This window comes from Phoca vitulina, unplaced genomic scaffold (genome assembly GCF_004348235.1).
Source record: "Phoca vitulina isolate PV1807 unplaced genomic scaffold, GSC_HSeal_1.0 scaffold9, whole genome shotgun sequence".
NCBI lineage: Eukaryota > Metazoa > Chordata > Mammalia > Carnivora > Phocidae > Phoca > Phoca vitulina.
Window position 1 is genome coordinate 1,943,772 of NW_022589712.1, and position 18,743 is coordinate 1,962,514.

Here is an 18,743-nt window from a genome sequence, read left to right on the forward strand (position 1 = left end):
AGGAGGCGTAGAGACAACCTACTGCCCCGGGAGAAGCTCACGTTTCCCAAGGAGCTATCCCCGCAATAAAAGAAGTGCCCAAGGAGGCGGGCTGCCACACAACTATGGGTCTACTTGGTCAGAGCCGTTAGGACAAGGGTTCTCTACGCTTTTCCAGTAATAATTCTCAAGAAATGGAAGAAAGAGGGAAAAGAGAGAGAACGGTCCACAAGGGAGGAAAAAAACAAAAACCAACACCAGAGTTCAGAATTTCCAAAGCTGAGACACAAATCAGTTCAAAGATAAACCTCACTTCACAGTAATGCTTTTGAATTGTATTAAAAATGTAAAAATTACACATTCAACAAATAAGTAAATGTAAACATTCAGTAATATGGGAATAATGACTTAAACGATTTTTTTAAAAGATTTTATTTATTTATTTGAGAGACAGAGAGGGAGAGAGCACAGAGGGAGAAGCAGACTCCCCGCCTAGCAGAAAGCCCAATGTGGGGCTCAATCCCAGGACCCTGGGATCATGACCTGAGCTGAGCTGATCTGAGCTGAAGGCAAACGCTTAACCAACCGAGCCACCCAGGCATCCCTAGAGTAAATGTTTTCAAACGAAATGAAAACTTTAATTTAGTCAAGGAAGACTTAGAGAAGAAATTAAGCCTAGGGGATAGAACATTTTTACTTCCAGTTAAATCATTATCATCATCCTCCTCCCCTCCTCCTCCTCCTAATTCTAGGCAACGGGAAAAGAGCGATTAACAAAATAAAACAGCCCCTATTTTCAGGAAGTTATAATCCAGCAGGAGGAGATACACAGTACTGACAGATGGTGGCACACAAAAAGAATTACACAGAGCAGAGGGACCAAAAGTCACTGGGAGACAGAAGTGGGAGGGAATACTTGAACAAAGCCCTAACTCTAGGCAAAGAGCATTCCAGGCAGAGGAAGCAAGTACAAATGCCCCCCAAGACAGCAGCCTAGCTGGCATGTCTGAAAAACAACAAGACCACTATGGCTAGGGCAGAATGAGAAGGTGGGGAAAATGGCATCATACCGGGCTTTGTAGGCCAAGGTACATTCTGAGCCATGTAAAAGCCATTGAGAGTTTGAGCAGAAAAATGACATGATTTAACCTAAGGTTTAGAAGTATTATCTCTGTGTAGGAAACAGATAAGAGGGCAAAGGTAAATGATGGGGGGAAAAGGAGAAAAAAAGATTAGGTAAGAGGTCACTGGAAGAGTCTGGATGAGATGAGGGTAGTGTGGGCTGGGCCAACCATCAAGAAGTAGTTAGATGACGAAAATATTCTGAAGGTAGAGCTGCCAGAATTTGCTGAGAGATTCAATATGAGGTCTGAGAGAAAGAAAGGAATCAAGAATGATCGCAAGGTCGTGGGCATACGCAACAGATAAAAGTGACTTGCTGGATGCTTCCCAAGACGGGAAAGACTGTTAAGAGCAGATGTGAGTGGGCCAGTGGGAAATGAGAGTTCTGTTCTGGACATGTTAACCTCGGGGCCATGATTCACCCTAGGGATATTAACATGGGCAATTCAGCACTTAAAATCATAAGGAGGAAGAAGTACCTGGGTCAAACCCTGGGGTCTCCTTCACTCAGCAAAGGAAAGAAGGCCAGTCCTGGAGAGCATGTGGAGAAAAGAGTTCCATGGAAGATGTGTCAGGATCTAGGGGTTATGAAATGGTGACTGGACTTGGCAGCATGAAGGTCATTGGTGACTTGGACAGGAGAGGTTTTGGTGAAGTCAAGAGTTCAGCCTCTTAGGGTAAAAAGCAATGAAAAAGTTCTAAAATTTAACTGGTATGTTTAAAGTTAAACAATTCAAATTGATAGCAGAGTAAATAGCCATGCTTCACTGTTTTCAAAGAGCTGAAGTTTAGTGTAAGAGCCCAAGTGCTTGACAATGTGCTTTGGTATCAATGACTTACTCCTCAATCTTGGAAATAAAACAGCTCTCTTATACTTACTACCTAATTCCTAGAGTAAATTCATCATGCTCTTGGCTTTACGCAGATTCCCCCCAGCAACTCCATCTTCCCAAATACTAGGGAAGAGAGGTCAGAAATTGCTAAAACAACATTTTGGCAATCTGGAGCCCTGGAGGTGCGGGAGTTTGGGGAAAATTATTTGGACATTTGAGCACAGAATGGACGGGAAGCAAAAAGATCAATCACAAGTTTACGATGAGGAGGACGGATATTTTCATATAGACTTACCTGAGAGATCTTGTTGGAGCTCTAAGACAAATCTTAACTCTGAACCGGCTACCCAAGTGCGCTGATTTACCTGGATTCCCCAGAATTCCACTTATTTTCCTTTCCACTCCTGTGCTACTACTCTTATCTATTTCATTTCCTCAGCTCCTCTCCCTAAGATTGGCCACCGAAATAAACACGGTTTTTGCTCTGTTTTTAAGGCCTTTATTTATGGATAATGGGGGAGGACTAAATGCCCATGTGTGTGACGGCATCACCGGAGAGCGATGAAGACATTCGAAGTGGACGACTGAACACCAGCCCTAGTAGGCACTTCCTGAGGATAGTCACCACCGACTGACCGCCAGCCCAAATTCAAAAGCAATGCTGGATTTTGGTAAGCCATCACCTCAATTGCCTGGTCTAGAAAATACAGACTCCAGATTCTATGACAGCCATAACATTCGCAATCCCATCCTGGTAAAGGAGGGGAAGGCAGAAGACGACACAGCAGAAGCAGCTCCCAGGAGACAGGCGATCAGGCCCTCCGTAATGCCCTCTTGCACAGGATCCTGTGACCAGGACTCTCAGCAACATTTTTTAGTATCTAAATGAGTGTGCATAGTTGGAAGTCAATAAATGTTAAGTGAGCGTATCATGTCAGCTACAGTATCAGCTTGCCCCCATGGTCTCAGAACAGCCCCATACTTAACTACAGGCCTTCCTCAATTGAAAGAAGTAGTAGAGCACAGACCCTGGTATTAAAACACTTACGCTGCCGAGACCGAGAGGAGCAAATGGAGTCAACCAAGGGGAAAAGGGAAGAAAGGAAACAGACTAATACCATCAGGAAGAAAACGAAAAAGGCCTTTTTGTGGTCCAACAATGGGCAAGTGATTTTGGCAATGGGAAGATCAAGGCTACCTGGAGAAGAGCAGTGTAGTAGGGCCATAGGGCTGCCAGGCAAGAACTAGCTAGCAGGTGTTCTAGGTCACAGAGGAAAAGGCTCAGCAGGGGAGGCTCCCTCTATCAACTCCCCCATGATCTGCACAGCAGCAAGACTTCTCTCCCGCATCAGCCTTCTAGAGCCACTCTGTCCTGTGCTTCACCACTCCCCCCTCCTCCACCCGCTCCAGACATGGGGCGTTCTCAAGCCTGCTGTCCTGGGGCTCTTGTCTCTCACACAACTCTTTTCTAGCAGGCTCATCTCTGCCTTGGCTCCCTCCCACCCACCCACCCCAACTGCCCTTCATCCCCTGCTGCCAGTCCTCTTTAGCTGTCTGCATAGGAACCTTCTACCTGGAAATTCACAAGCACCTCAAATTCAAACTATCTCAAACACAACTTCCTATTTCCCCACCCAAATCTAATCTACCACATGTACAGTTTTTTTTTTTTTTTTTAAATTCTGGTTCAGGGTCCTACCATCTGTCTAGGTAGCCAAGTACAGACCTGGGACTCGTCTGGACTTTCTTTTCTCTCAGACACTCCCCTCATCACTCTCCACGCCCCCGGGGTACTTCCTGAGCTTATGCTCTTCCTTCCCTGTGAACTGAGCGGCCTTAGTTCAGGCCTCTATCTCAGACACAACAGCCAAATAGCCCAGAAGTCTCCGGCCTCCAAGCTCGCTCTCCCTACATTCCGTTCACTCTGCTACCAGGAAGGTCTGCTGAGCGGCAAACCTCATCATATTATTTCACCTGGAACATTCCTCAGTTGGCTAACAAGGCCCATAAGAAACTGGCCCTGGTTAACACGTCCAGTTTTTTAAGTCACTAACTAACTCCTCCGCTCTGGACACACTAGGACGCACACATAAACACACACTATACTTCAGTCACCAGGTTATGCTGTGAAAACAAAAGAACACACCATCTCGGCGGCTTACAACAAAGATTCATTTCTTTCTCATGATAGCACATCAGTGTGTGGCTAGCTGGGACTGTCCCAGTAGTCTTCATTCTGGTACCAAAGTTGAAAGAATTAGCCCCCGCCCGGGACACACTAATTCACGGAGAAGCAACGACAGCAGTGTGGCACGGGACTTAAAGCTTGGGCTCAGAGGGGCACGTGTCACTGGACAGGGCAAGCCACAGTCACGCCTGACACGGGGAACACAAGAAGGACCCCCAACCCTCATTCAGGAAGGAGCAGCGAGCACCGAGGAGCACACATGGACTCAGCCAGACTGGGCACCTCACAAGTTCTCCAACTTTCCTCCATCTATGTCCTACGAATACTTCAGGATTCAGAAGAAACACTTCCTACAGCTCAGTTAAACTTGCTGACCTGCCAAGTAGGCAAGGTTGGCCACCCAGGTCACTCGGGTCTTCCCTCCTCACAGCACTTACTACAAACACTGTATCTGCTTAGTCACGCACGTCTGCCCCCAAAGCATTCCTGACAAGTATGCCTCTTGCTCATCTCTTCACAAGAGGTACCAGATGATGCACGTTTGCTGAATCAATAATGCTCTCTGCCAGGAATGCCCTCCCCCTTACCCACACAGAAAATTCCAGAAAATTTTTTGCCATCTAAAGACTCATCTCAAGTCTATGGAGATGTCCCTGGTCCCACCATCCAAACAGAGCACTTACCATATTACTGCTGTGTTTTTTTCAATCTATCTTCCATACCAGAATGGGAGCTATCTGAGAAAAGCAGCGTGTGTCCACGAAGTTCTGCACACTCAGCACTTGCAGTGACTGGCCCATAAAAGTTAACTACTAAATGAGTAACCTTGGAAATGGAGACAGAGAGGGACACCTTTACTGAGTAGGAAAGCCAGGACTCAACCTCAGGCCCCACGTGTAGTCGGCCTTGTTGGCTGCCACTTAGGCTCTGCTCTGATAGCACAATGGGGCCATGATGGTCAGTCTGTGTCCCTCTCTCTTTGGACAGCAGACCATTTCATCCCTTCACCTCTGCAGGGCCAGTCTCTGACCAAGCCTAAAACACAGCAAGCACTCGATAAATACTGGCCAGAACTGAGTGCTGGGTTAGCCTAAGAAAAATGCAAGAGGAACGTCTAGATGTCCACAGTTTTAACAGGGCAGAGCCACAAAAAAGCACACACACCACAGAAGCAATTTCTCCTACCACTGGGCCTGTGATACAGGCACGTAACTATTCCCAAAATTTTTGCTCACAGTCAAAAATTCACAGAAGCAAACAATTTTCACAGTATTTGATGTAAAATCTGCAATGGTTCTCAACAATCAAGCTGGTAATACCAATTACATGCATTTGTAATTACATACTAAAGATAAAATGTCTAAAAATGTCACTATGCTAATAAAATGTAAACATTCCAGAAACATTCGAAACTTGTTCAGAAGCTGTGCAAATCAGAAACAAGTGGCACTTGTTGGTTTAGGTGCCACCTGGTTAAAAAAATAGTTACTTCTTACAGTTAAGTTATATTTATGCTAGAATACAAGAGAGGGAAAACTTGGCGTGGCATGCATCTAATCACCCTGTAACACTAGTTTAGAGACAACACTTAGTTTGCTGCTGTTACAAAATTATATACTAACACGTAAATTATGTGTAAGTACATAATGTATACATGTAAATTATATAACTTACACTCAATTATTCAGAATCCTTGATCCATAAAAGTATACTTAACTTCCCATCTAGAAACTTCCTCCATGTGAGAAAACATAGGCTCATAACCAGAGAAGTGAATTTGTAGGATCTGAGAAGGTCCACTACACTGCCCCCTAAACCTGCCATTTTATCGGAAATTCCCCCTCCTAGTTTGACAATGGCAAATATTTGCTCAATAGATGTCAGAATTGTTAGTAACAATCAAGGAATTATCTCTATTTTTTTTAAAGATTTTATTTATTTATTTGACAGAGAGAGACACAGCGAGAGAGGGAACACAAGCAGGGGGAGCGGGAGAGGGAGAAGCAGGCTTCCCGCAGAGCAGGGAGCCCGATGCTGGGCTCCATCCCAGGACCCTGGGATCATGACCTGAGCAGAAGGCAGATGCTTAACGACTGAGCCACCCAGGTGCCCCAAGGAATTATCTCTAGAAAACCGTTGAAATTCAAACATTACCTAGGGGAAAATCGCTAGTTAATATATAAACAAAACTTTACGAAATTAAATTGAGCCCCAACAGTGATGAGAACAAACAAGTTTCATTTGTTGTTTACTTTGAAGCGTGGACCAGAAATGGGCTGAGGCGACACCAAAGCTAACTCAAGGCGGATGGCACTAAGAGGAAGCAGATCAAGAGAACAAGGGACAACTACAAACTCAAAATCACACCCGTGCTGTCACAAAAGGGTGTGAACACAGCAGTGCCAGAACCTTGGGGAGGCCTGGCCTTTCTTTCTTTCAGGCACAGGAAAGCTATCAGTGCAGCTATCAAAATTCCCTCATACTCAAATTTTTGGTTGCTCCAAGCATACAGTATGGCATGCACCATGCTGGCTAAAAAAAATACCATCAACTGTCTCAAAGATAAAAGATATAACAGAGTTTCAGGAAATCAAGATGAAAATCAATACATTCATGTCTATAACATATAAAGATATACACATATACGTACATAACACACGACATAAATAAAACAGAAAGGGGGGTTCCTTATATCACACTTGTGATTCTTTCTGAAAATCAAGCTCTAAATTATCCTATTTATTTTTTATTTTTTTAAGATTTTATTTTTAAGTAATCTCCACACCCAACATGGGTTCGAACTCACAACCTAGACAACAAGTCGCACGCTCTTCTCACTGAGCCAGCCAGGTGCCCCTAAATTATCCTATTTATAAATTATTTTCCTACAAAATTTTTGAATTCTACAAACACAGTGGTTAAGGGTTTGAGTCAGAATATCCGGGTTCAAATCATTGCTCCTCAGCTCATTACACCTACATACTCCTGAGCAAGTTATTTCATCTCCTGTGCCTTGGTCTCTTCACCCAAAAATGAGAATAGCAAAAGTACCCACCTCATAGGATTGCTACAGAAACTAAAGATAACACACACAAAGCATTTATTAGTAAACAGATTGTTTTAATTTAGCTGGGTAATAAAATATCAGGTAGGTAGATAGCATGCATTCACAAAATGTTAAGTATTACAGTTATCCGAATAACCTAGGGTTCTTGACAGACATATGGCTGGTTAAGAAATAGGATTCAGTACTGACTAAAAAATGCAAATAATAAACACATATAACCAAACATACACGTACACTTCAACCATTTCCCAAATATTCTAAAACATACCTATTACTTTCATAATAAAAAACAAATATTTTTAAGCATATCATCTCACTACAGTGAAGTAAACGCATAAACTCCTTCTATGTCTAACTACATTTTCAAGAATATACTTAAAAATAAACCATAAAATAATATCATAAATGTTTCCTAATGCTTTTCCAGATTTGCTGGTCTTAATTTTACTGTCCTTAATATTCCCAAAGTAACAATTTCCTGAAGGTAATAAAAAAATAATTTTTAAAAACTGAAATCAGCAAATTTGGTATAAAAACACGTTAACTATACCAAGAACTCAACAAGGCCACCTTTGCCAAACTTGAATTAAAAACACATTTTGAAATATTTGAGGTCCTAAACGTTAAATGTGAAAACACTGTCCATGGTACTCTTGGCAAGCTCCTCCTCTTGAATAAGCAGAAGCTGAGTTCATCTACAAAAGGAATCATTTACAAACCGGCTTATTCAGCAAGTAAGATTTCTTATCTGTATTTTATTACCCTGGTAAGTTAAAAGAATATGTTTACTAACACATTTCATTAAGTGGTTAAAAATAGTGTATCATCAAAATAATTTAGTGATGCTATCTATAAAGAGGAAATGGTCACCAAAAAGATCGAAATGAATGTACACCTCACCATAAATAAGCAACACAACATATTTGTTGCAAAACAAGTTGCCACTGAGTAAATAAATTCAACGTAAAATTCAGTATTCTAATATTTTGTTTTTACCGCATGCACTTTTAGAAGTACTATATTTACATATTACTTTGAAGTACTAAAATTCCATATTGTGTAAGGCAGGCTTTAGAAAATAAGTATTATCTGTCTGTACTTGGGTGTTATCTCATGAAATACACTAAAACTGATGGAAAATACAACTGCAAACAGCAGTGACGACCTCCTCCCATCATCAGCGACTGGCCTGATTGCAAGTGTCCACGTTGGAAGGAGAACAGCAAAGGACAGACAGTGCCAGAAGATGGAGCCCACACCAAACACATCCCCCCACCAGAAAACTTGGAATACAGACAGCACTGTTCGCCAGACTAGGAACTGCCCCCCGGGGGAGGAGTGGCTGAACTCCCACCCTGGGTGAGTCCGAGTAGTAAAATTCACAGGTCACCACTTTAGTGAGGTTGTGGGACAGTATTCTTCAATAACAAAAGTGTAAATGCTTGCATCTTATTACTGATAAGTAAAAATGAAAATAGGTGCTTATATAGAAAATAATCAAATATATAATAATATGTAAAAAATTAATACATGTTGAAATCTACCCTTCTATCATATTGAGCCCTACATTCACATTTTAAATGATATGCATGTTAATTTTATAACCAAAGTTGGAAAATACAATGCATACCTACCTTCAAATATAAACCAAAATTCAAATACAAACCATAATTCTTAAAACCCACCCCTAAGTATCCTAGGGCAGTAGCTCACAAACTATCGTCCACAAATCCCTGGGGTTCCCCCCAGAGCTTCCAAAGACAACCGTGAAGTGAAAACTTTTTCACACCGGTACTTACACAGTATGAGCCTCTTACTGTGTCGGCATTCATACTAAAGTTCAAAAGCAACGATGGGCCAAACTGATGGCACAAGAGCACAAACCAAGGCAGCAGCAACAAACTGTACTCAGAATCAATGAATTTTTCACTGCTACGAATCCACACTTAAAAAATGGGGGTGCAGTTTCACTCAAGAGTGTCTTTGATAAAACAGAAAAAAATTATTAATTTTATTAAAGTCTGACTCTTGAGTACATGTTTGTTCAATAATCTATGTACCACAATGGGAAAAATTTCTACACGGGCTGCATACCAGTTTGATGGCTCTCAAGAAAAAGCTCTTGTGAACTGCTGATTTTGTGAACAGACTGAGCCGATTTTTCAAGGAGGACCATTTTCACCTGAGGGAACGACTGAGGAGCTACATTTATTCAGGCGTCAGTATCCCGCAGGCATTTCCTCAAACAGGAAGGAAGCAGCCTATTCCCCTCGAGCACTGTCTGGGGCAGTGAGGCGAGTACTAAAACTGGAGCTTGGATAGCAACTTCCAGGTTTTGAAAACTTAAGATTTTTCTGATCAGCGGTAATATTAACAAATGTAGTATTTTGATATTGTTTAAAGAAATGTTCCAACATTTGGAATATCCACATAACTCAGTGAACCAGTATTTTCTATATGGTCAATGCATGATGGCAAAAACCCATGGGTAAAAAATCCATTCAAAGAACAAGACAGACAAACTCTAATGTAACAGAACATAAAAAATATTTAAAAGGATCTTGCAAAGAAGAATTAGTAGCAGAAATTAAAATACTTAGGCTCAAACCAAAAACCGTCACATAACAGATTCTTTTATTACCAATGTCTCTTAAAAATAATCACCCCAACACCACCCCAAGTTTTTGCCAACACAAAAATTCATTAACGTGAAATGTAATGTAACTTAGAAACTCATTAGAGAGCTCATGTAAAATCATGGTATATTGTAAACTTATGTAAAATCATGGTATATTTTATAAGCATTGGTCTAGAGGTCTGGTGCACTCATAAATTTACTCAGATAATAATACCAATATCCACCAAAAAATAACATATTTGAAAGACATCTTCCCAATGCATAGGCTTTATACTAAATATGTATATAGAACTTATCCATTTTAAGAATACAATGGTTTTTAAATATTTGTGTCCATGGACACCTGGGTGGCTCAGTCGGTTAAGCGTCTGCCTTCGGCTCAGGTCGTGATCCCAATCGCGTCCTGCATCAGGCTCTTCTCCCTCTGCCTCTGCCTCTCTCTCTCTCTGTCTCTCATGAATAAATAAATAAAATCTTTAAAAATAAATAAATAAATAAATAAATAATTTGTGTCCAACAGTGTGTGTATTTTTTTTAAAAGACTTTATTTAAGAGAGAGTGGGGGGAGGGACAGAGGGACAGGGACAAGCAGACTCCATGCCCAGTGCAGAGCCCAATGCAGGGCTGGATCCCATGACCTTGAGATCATGATCTGAGCCGAAATCAAGAGTCGAACGCTTAACTGACTGAGCCACCCGGACGCCCCAACACTGTGTGTGTATTTTTGCTCCTACTTCATTTTCGCACCTAAACATATGGAACTCGGTTCAAAGCAACGGAAAAAACTGACAATCTGAAGTCTCAGCACCAAAACACTGTGACTGATAATAGTGGCACAAAAAGAAATTATAAGATAGAAATTTTGCTGGTTCTCTTGTAAAGATCAGTAAATACAAAGAATAATAAGTAGGTCACCATGGAAAGTACCACCCTTAGCAAACTAGGGTAAAGAGGAAGTACATTCTTGCAAGGAACAACAATTTAAATTTGCAAAAGGCAAAAGTCTAATTTTCCTTTAGCAAAACATATATGAAATCAAGCAACAGAGAACGAAAAACTATAATTCTGAATATTACAAGATCACTGAACTTCTCTTAACCAATAAATACCCAAACAAGACTAACGAATGAGCATTTTTTCACGGGTCTTAATTTTAGGAGTCAAACTCTCTTCTCCTACAAAAGAACAGTGAAACTCTCAGACAAAGTTTCAGAAAACAAGGCAAGACTTCTTTATTTGAAACAACCTGTCACACTGTTTTTACTACGGATGGGGGCAGAGCTAGACTCAACAGTGCTATGTCCTCTTGCAGTATGCTTCTGTGCTACCCAAATGGAAGACAGTCTTAAAAACACAAAGAAAATATCTGATATTCTGTGAACATGGTCTTGTCCATTCTACCTAGGTCACCTGGGCACTCGCAGCAAGAGTAAACGGAAGGAAGTTTGAGGCTTCAGAAACAAACCAACCATTCAGCAAGTTCGTCTTGCTCGCACCCGGAGTTACGGAGACAACGCCAGTTTCTTCCTCTTGTCCTGGCATAATTATCACTCACATGCTTTCCATATGGCTCACCCCAACTATATAATGCAGTGACAACACTGAAAAAGCAACTCTTAACAGGGTGGGTATAAAGGGATCATACCTCAAAATAATAAAGGCCACATATGACAAACCCTCAACTAATACCATACTTAACTGTGAAAAGCTAGAAATTTCTCCTCTAAAATCAGGAATAAGACAAGGATGCTCTCTCACCACTTTTTAAAAAAAGATTTTATTTATTTATTTGAGAAATAAAGGGAGAGAGAGAGAGGGTGAGCACAGCAGGCAGAGCATCAGAGGGGGAGGGAGAAGCAGACTCCCAGCCGAGCAGGGAGCCCGATGTGGGACTTGATCTTAGGACCCTGAGAACATGACCTGAGCAGAAGGCACACGCTTCACCAACTGAGCTGCCCAGGAGCCCCTCACTCTCCCCATTTTTATTCAACATACTACTGGAACCCTACTGGAATAAAAAAAATCAGTAAATTTGCAGGATACAAAATTAATACACAAAAATCTGTTGTATTTCTATGCACTAATAATGAACTTCAGAAAGAGAGATTAAGAAAGCAATCCCATGCACAATTGCATCAAAAAGAATACTACACCTAGGGATAAATTTAACCAAGAAAGTGAAAGTCCTGTACACTGAAAACTATAGACACTGACGAAAGAAATGGAAGACCTCACAAACAAATGAAAAGATATACCATGCTCATCGATTGGAAGAATATTCTCCCAACCCATGAGAAGAATACTGTTAAAACATCCATACTACCCAAAGCAATCTGCAGAGCCAATGCAATCCTTATCAAAACACCAATGGCATTTTTCACAGAACTAGAACAAATAATTCTTAAATTTGTATGGAACCACAAAGGACTCCAAATAGAGCAATCTTGAAAAAGAACAAAACTGGAGGTATGATGCTCCCTGATTTCAAACTATACTTACAAAGCTTCAGTAAACAAAACAGTATGGTACTGCCACAGAAAGAGACACATCAATCAATGGAACAAAACGGAGAATCCAGAAACAAATACACATTTATATGGTCAATTAATCTTCAACAAAAGAAGAAAGAATATACAATGCAGAAAAGACCATCTCCTTCAATAACTGGTGTTGGAAAAACTGGACAACTATGTAGAAAAAATGAAGCTGGACCACTTTCTTATACCATATACAAAAATAAACTCAAATGGATTAATAAAGACTTATATGTAAACGGGAGACTAAAAACTCCTAGAAGAAAACTCAGGCAGTAAGGTCTTGGACATCAGTCTGAGCAGTATCTTTTTGGATCTGTCTCCTCAGGCAAGGGCAACAAAAGCAAAAAATAAATGAATAAAACTACATCAAATTAAAGCTTCTACAGAGCAAAGGAAACCATGAAAAATATGAAAAGGTAATGTATGGAATGAGAGAAAATACTTGTGAACCACATATCACATATATCCAAACAAAGAATTCATATAATGCAACAGAAAAAAAAATTAAAAACGGGCAGAGGTTGTGAACTGACATTTTTCCAAAGACATCAGAGGGCCAATAAGCACATGAAAAGATGCTCAAATTACTGGTCATCAGGGAAATACAAATCAAAACCACAAGAGATAACGCCTCACACCTGTTAGAGTAGCTTCTGTCAAAAGACAAGAAACAACAAGTGTTGGCGAGGATGCACTGAAAAGGGAACCCTCATGCACTATTGGTGGGAATGCAATGGTACAGCTACTATGAAAAACAGTATGGAGGTTCCTCAAGAAATTAAAAATAGAACTACCCTATGATCCAGCAATTGCACTTCTGGGTGTTTACCCAAAGAAAATGAAAACATTTATAAAGGCGTAGGCACCCCTCTGTTCACTGTAGCACTATTTACAATAGCCAAGATATGGAAGCAACTTAAGTGGTCATCAATAGGTGAATGAACAAAGATGTGGCATACATACACAATGGAGTATTACTCAGCCATTAAAAAAAAAGTGAAATCATGATGTTTACAACAACATGGATGGACCTAGAGAGTATTATGCTAAGTGAAGTCAGAGAAAAGCAAATACCATATGATTTCACTTATGTGAAGTCTAAAAAGTACAACAAAAACCACCAATAACAACATCAAAACTAGAAACAGACTCATAGACACATAAAATAATCTGGTAGTTGTCAGAGGGGAGAGGTGGTAGGAAGATGGGCAGCAAAATGGGGAAGGAAGGGAGTAAAGGCTACAAACTTCCAGTCACAAAATGAGACCTGGAGATCTAATGTACAACACAGACAATTTAGTTAATACATCTAACAACTTTGGATAGTGACAGATGGTAGCTAGCTTTATTGTGGAGACCACTTCCTAATGTATATAAATGCATACTAATGTTGTATTACTCTGTTATACACCTGAAACTAATACTGTATGGCAACTACACTTCACTCACACACACACAGCAAAGCATGCTATGTGTAATCAACCTAAAAACATGACAATACAAACAAGTGCAACAAAAGTTCACATCATTTTCTGTAAGACACACAATTTAATTTCCTTCAACACCAAAAATTTTTTGAGTAAAAATACAGAAATTCTGGCTACTTTCCAGTCATAGTAAGCTATTCAATTTCAGTTCCTCTAAATAAGTTCATTCATGACACATACTGGTAAACTTGCAAGTATGAAACTTCAAATTATCCTTATCTTCTGCAATCAACTTACACCAGGAAAATACTTTCCCAGTTTACATATGAACTACTACTACATGTGCTTACTTTCACCTTATAAAATACATTCACTTTCTAAATTAAATTATAACACAATTTTGGTCAATCACATATACCAAAACGGTGAGTGAAGTTTTACATTTTTATTGTTACTAGAACCAAACCTCAACCAGATGACCTGAGATAGGCAAACAAAATCCCCCTCACCAGCTCTCTGCCTGCTTTATTTGGTCCTGATATATGACTGGAGATGTTAAGAAAAGCTTCTGCTCATTCATAACTCAGGCATAAAGATGGTCCAACTCTGACAATACGCCCACATGTGCCATCAGCTCGTACATATGGGGACACTAACCTGAAGCCCACCGTGGATCTGCAGGCCCTGCCAGCCTGTCAGTGTCAGCTAACTGACTGGGACACACCCAAAAATGGTGAAAAGGTCTGTGAGAGTTGGCAAAGGATTTAGGATCTAACTCACAAGTGTAAATGTAGGTCAAACAAATTGTCATCTCTCTCCTAGGCATCTTCAAGGTGAATGAGTACATCCTAAATGCAATCAGCCAAGAAAATAACAGAAACAGCAAACTTCTGAACAAAAATGAACAGAATTTACCTAACCTGAAAATAATTTTCAATTAAGAGATCAGTTTAGTTTTATGTTCTATTTGCAGTACCCGTAACCATTTCATTTTATAATAAAGGAAAATAGATTTACATCAAAATAATTGCTATTATTATTTATTAGCATTTTCTGACATTAATACCCAAGTTTAAGTCCAGTAAAACTGCTTATAAACAAATTAACCTATGCCACCAGAATAAGCAACACCTAGGAATAATGCCTTCCACAGTACAACTACTCAAATAAATCCTTAATGGCATAACCCTAAGCCTTCTTTTCAGAAGCTTCCCACCAATTTGGTTCATACCCTGATCTTCTGTGACTCATTTTTTCAAGAACATGAAAGAGACACTTCTGCTACCATGCTATGAACCACGATCCAAATTTTATAGTCTAGAAAAGCCTAGTTACAACAGTTACATTCCATTAAGTCTATAAATCGCAGAAATTAAAATTAGTTTTCACTGGCAGAAGGAGAGCAAACTCAAGCTAGTCTAGATGCAGTTTCAACTTAAGATGTTCAACAGTGCTGGACAAGGGTTTACCTCAGACTGACAGGCTCACACCCATACAAACAAATCTTAACCAGTTCTTACAGAAAATAAAGGTTAAAAAAAAAGTTACAACCACCACTGAGTTTCAAATCAAAAAGAAGAAAAAAAAAAGACAGAGATGCCTATAAATACTAAAAACACATCATTGGCAACTGCCTGCCTGTATCATTATACATTAGTCACCAGAAAAAGAGCTCTTCTGAAGTATCGATGCTCAATAACACAACTGTTGTTTTTAGAACCGTTTCAAATATAGTTAATCTTGTGATAAAGCATAGTTACACCCTAAGCACTAGTCTGGAATATAGATTTAGCTATAAATTATGCAACTTATTACTACTTCACATAAAAATGTCCTACTCCATCTCTGCTGACAAACCAGAAGTTTTTTACACACACCTCTGGGTAATATGAATCACCACATTACTTCTGAAGATTAATCAGAATATTAAAACATAACATATTCACCTTTAATAAAGCAATGTGGATGTACGTGCAAACTCTAGGTCATATTTTCCCTTCAAAAGAAGATAGTGAACTCAGTATATTATTTCTAAAAAACTGACTTTAAGAACTATCTCGTAAAGCAAAATGGTCAACTACTTAGAATAGTTTTTGCATTTAGGTGTAACCTTTATGCAAAGGAGTAACACATGAAAACATAAACCTTTAACAGCCTAACATAATCTCACCAAGTTCTTAATATGTATATACCCCATGTTTTGTCAAGAATAAAGGTACACAGGGACGCCTGGGTGGCTCAGTCGGTGAAGCGTCTGCCTTTCTCTGGCTCAGGTCATGATCCCGGGGTCCTGGGATGAGTCCTGCATCAGGCTCCCCGCTCAGCAGGGAGTCTGCTTCTCCCTCTGCCCCTCCCCCTGCTTTCTCCCGTTCTCGTGCTCTCTGACAAATAAAATCTTAAAAAAAAAAAAGAAGAAGAAGAAAGGTATACAGAAAGGAAGCCATATTCAACACTTTTTGGGCAAAATATTTATTGAGGACCTACCACGGTAAAAGACATAACAATGTTTAAAAAAATAAAATTCTAGCTCTTGCTTTCATGTAATCAGGGAGGGAAACAGAAACCAGTGGCTATAATAACAAGACTGGGATAAGTTAAACAACAGAACTCCAGAAACCAAGAGGGAGACCTTTGGGTAATCAGAGAAGCCCTCTTCTGAGGAAGTAATGGGAAGTAAAGATTAGCAACAAGCATTCTGCCATAATAATTAGAAATCCCTAAAAGAAAAAAAGCCTTAACATTAAGAAAACAATAGAACTAAAAAGCTTTAAGAAGCTTTTATTAGGAGCTATAGTTTTCCACAGTAATCAAGATCTTAGTTCAAGTTAACATCAATCTCCTAGTGATAAAATATCAACATTAAGTTTAAATCAACTCTCATTTTACAATTTCAAAAGAGTCTAGGACCCAAGCGAGGAAGGGGTTGAAAAAGACAATGACAAAATATAACCTGCTTTTCCTCTGGAAGCCCTCCTTTTACACATAAATGTGATTATGAAGGAAAAAGTAAACTTAACCAGGTTGATTTTAGAACATATTCTAATTTTCTTAAAAAGTAAATATAATCCAAAAAGCCAAGTTTATCATCTTATACTGAACACAGAAACCACAGAATTATCAGTGGTTATCAAGACTGCCTGAAGCTACCAAACACAAATGATTAATGTAGTTATAAAATCTGATAACAGATACTGATTACTGTACCCTCACCCCCAAAAGCAAACAAAAGAAAATAAAACCACTATACTCTCGTATAGATACATAAAAAGATTATCCAAATATTTAAATATAAGGCTTAAATCGCATTCTACAAATCAAATTCTGTAGCAAATCTGCTTAACATTTATTGAAAATAATAAAGGCCTGTATCACACATTCTTATAGAAAGCTAAGAAAAATGATTTGTGATGCCCAAATAAAAATTCATCATCAGATGGTAGACACTTTTAGACGCACGTTTAAATAAAGCAAAGTGAAACCATGAACGTTGAAATACTGGTTTAGAGAATTACTAACATGAACGTTACCTACATCATAATGAAAAATACACCCTGTTAAATGTGAAGCTCAACCTGCAAGACCAGAATAAATTTAATAGTATGCAAAGGTTCTCCAGAACACATAGTATTAAGTGTGAGCTAGGTTCTAGAGAATGAAAAAACTAATATAAATAACATCAGACATTTAAAAAAAAAACAGTTTATTTCATTATGCCAAGCTTTCCCAAATAATTCTGGAGAACCATTTCTAAAGAGAGATCAAGTGTTAAATGGAGAGGAGAAACTACTAAATGGAATTCATAATCCTTTTCAAAACCAGTCCTTCAAATTTGCTTTGCTTCAAGACACATACACAGCAACTTCTCACCTGCAGAATAACTATGTAAAAAGTAGCTCTCCAAATGACAGGCCAGTTTTAATACCTAGAGTATCTCTAGGAAAAATAGAAAAAAAGTTTCCATTGAGTGCTTAAAAATATAATTTTTTGAGACCAATTAACTATAATCTGTTTCTGATTTAGACTTTTTTAAAATGCCAACGCAATTCAAAATCCCAAAGGGAAAACTAAATTATCTATTACTAGATTGAAAAAAAATTCCTTTTCTCAACCAGACTTGGGAAATTTCTCAAAAAACAATTATAAATGGATTCATTCAAGGAGAAAAACAAACCAACCACGTACCATGATAATATTTTACATCCCAATTTTTTAAACCAGAGATAAGAAAAATGAATCCATTATTCTGAAAGACAAAGTCACGCTGAAAGTTAAATTACTGCATATCACCTTTCAGAAGACGTGCTAAGTCCATGAATGAGCGCAACTACCTATTATTAATTTGCTTAGTAGGACCCAGCTGAAAATCATTTAGGATGACCTGCGAATCAGGAGCAACTGGGCAGTGTTGGAACTGGCAACCTAAACCTAACAATGTGCATTCAAGTAAGGACTGACATGCAGGGCTCTACCCACCCAGACAGAAGAAATCCTTCCAACCACAGGCAAGTCCAAGAAGCTGGAATCGTAAATGCCAACTTTACTCAAAAATATAGACTGGGGGTAATGATAACAAAAAGGATGAAATTTCACGAGAATGTTCAAATTGGCAAACATGATTGGCGCATAAAGGCACCCTAGCAAATAGTACTGACTTCACATTAGCTGTAAGAACCAGTCAAAACCAGGTGCTATTAAATAATCACCTCCCCAGAACGCCTGACTCCCGTGCAAGGTGCGCGGCACGCTGTCCAAGTTTGCGCAACTACAACTCAGGGACGAGACAACTCTCGGCGTTGACTGTTATGAAACCACCCCCAGGGCTCCGCCAGACTTCACCTCCCTCCTTTCCCACGTCACCGCTCCCAGCCCACAGACCCGGACTCAAACCTATCTTCTCAAAGACCCTTCAGAACTCTCTGAGCAGCCTCGCCATAAACAACTGCCATTGTCCT